Genomic DNA, 2,194 nt, shown 5'->3' on the forward strand with positions numbered 1-2,194 from the left:
ACATAAATGAGTTTGTATAAGGGGCCGCGGCACATTCCATAGCCGTGAAATCTCATATCTTTGGACCCCTAACTAACATGTTTTGAAATTTGGTGAGAAGATCTATGGTAAATGTATACAAATGAGTTTGTACAAGGGGGCGGGGCATTTATAGTAAACTGAAAGAGAGTCAGTATTTGCCAGGAGCATGGCATCTCCAATAGATATATTACTTTCAGACAACCATAACCGTGGACCCATTGCAAACAGACAGCTGAACGGAATGACCTGTTGTAAACTAAACAGGAATGAGAGTTTGCAAGAAGTCGTAGCACCTTCCACCACGCATGGCGTCTACGTTCAAATTTTTGAAAGTGAACTTCAAATAAACAGTAATTTTAAAATGAAATGTATAGAAATCTTTGACTATTTAAACACTGAAAATGGGAATGATCTCATTACTGCTATTCAAAAAGCCACAAGTATAAAATAGTTTATTGGCTCCTGTGTATAATGATGTGTACACTCATGTTAAAATGAATACCGCTTTTATTTTTTATGAACTATATTTTAGTTATATACCAAAATATGGTTAAAAACAAGAACTAAACGTTTTAAATTATTTTCTGTTACTTACGTTCATAATTTTGCTTTGAATGAAAATGTACTGAAAAGTACTGATTTTTTTTTAGTATTTTATATAATTGAGTCAGAGGTGTTTTATTTATATAAATTAAAATTAGTCACAATGCTTAATTTCGCCAAAAACAAACTTTGGAAGGTAACATATTTATTTGATAAATATGATTAGTTTTTTGTTTTTGGCCGTTTTATTATAATGTATTCGTTAATTTTAAGCTCCAGGCCGGTTATTAAATAACACATAGATTAGATAAAACTACCAAAATCTATGTTTTATTTAATAACCGGCCTGGAGCTCAAAATTAACGAATATATTTTTTTTGTCAAACTTTGTCCAAACCCGAAACCGGAAGAAAAACGAAACCAAAACCGAAATAAATTTTGAAGAACGAAACCAAAACCGAAACCGAAACACTTGGTAAAACCGAAACCCAAACGGGAACGTTATTTTGAATCGGTTTCATTCCTTGCTATTTTGTGAAAAACTACCTCAGTTTTGAAGATATTTTACTAAAATTTTGCACACAACTTGTAATGTTGTGTGTATATACCACCATTTATACTATAAATATAGCTAAGGTATTTATGGCAAAGTGTAGATATCAACCTAGTCTAGATATCAACTTCGTTGTAGATATCATATCAAAAATATACAATTAGAAGACTCTAGATGTCGCCCCGCCAGAAGAAGTTAAATAGTGCACCCAAAAATATCCACTACATACGCTACAGCGGAAATGGCACAACATTTCTTTAAACGAAATTGGTTCTTGCTATATGCATGTATGTACGTACATACCCTGCAGTAAATCGTTCTAGTTCCGAACTAGCGCAGAACTAGCTCTTTAAGAGGAGGTTCTGCCAATTGCCACCCCTGCAGAACTTTCGAACTATTTCTGAACTGGTGCTATTTTCGACAGTTCTGGGACAATAAGTTTTTTATGAGAAAAATCTTTAAAACTAGATTAATGCATATTTTTTCTTTTCTGAACTGTTCCCATTTTGGACAGATCTGCTACAATAAGTTTTTTTATGAAAAAATTGTGATTATTCGATTTTTTGACATTTTTTAATTTATTCTGTTCTTTTACAGATTGCATTTTATTTAATTTTTTTATTTTATTTATGCTAAAATTGGATCATTTTCTCTTCAATTTTTTAGCGGCACTCAACAATTTAAATTTATTAAATCTGAAAATCACAACTGCCTCCACCGCGATTTGAACTCGCGACCAACGATGTTAGAGTCAGACGTCTTCCCGCTGAGCTATTGTAGTATTGTACGAGAAGTGAGAATTTGTGGATTTACTTCTCAACAGAGCGCAACTAGCACACCAAAAGTTTCAGCAGTCCCTTTTTGCTCTAGTTCAGAGATAGTTCTGAAATGTATAGGGCGGAACTAGCGCTTTAACAGACTGTCTCTATATTTTACTGCAGGGTATGTACATATATATGTATATACTCAACGTGAGCACAAAACATTTTGCTTGCATAGTCTTCTGTTCTCTTTTCACTGCAAGTTGAATTATATTAATATCTATTGCAAAATTGTATACAGACAAGACTAAAAAAG

This window comes from Rhagoletis pomonella, unplaced genomic scaffold, assembly GCF_013731165.1.
Source record: "Rhagoletis pomonella isolate Grant_MI unplaced genomic scaffold, Rhpom_1.0 Rhpom_scaffold_00126, whole genome shotgun sequence".
NCBI classification, from domain to species: domain Eukaryota; kingdom Metazoa; phylum Arthropoda; class Insecta; order Diptera; family Tephritidae; genus Rhagoletis; species Rhagoletis pomonella.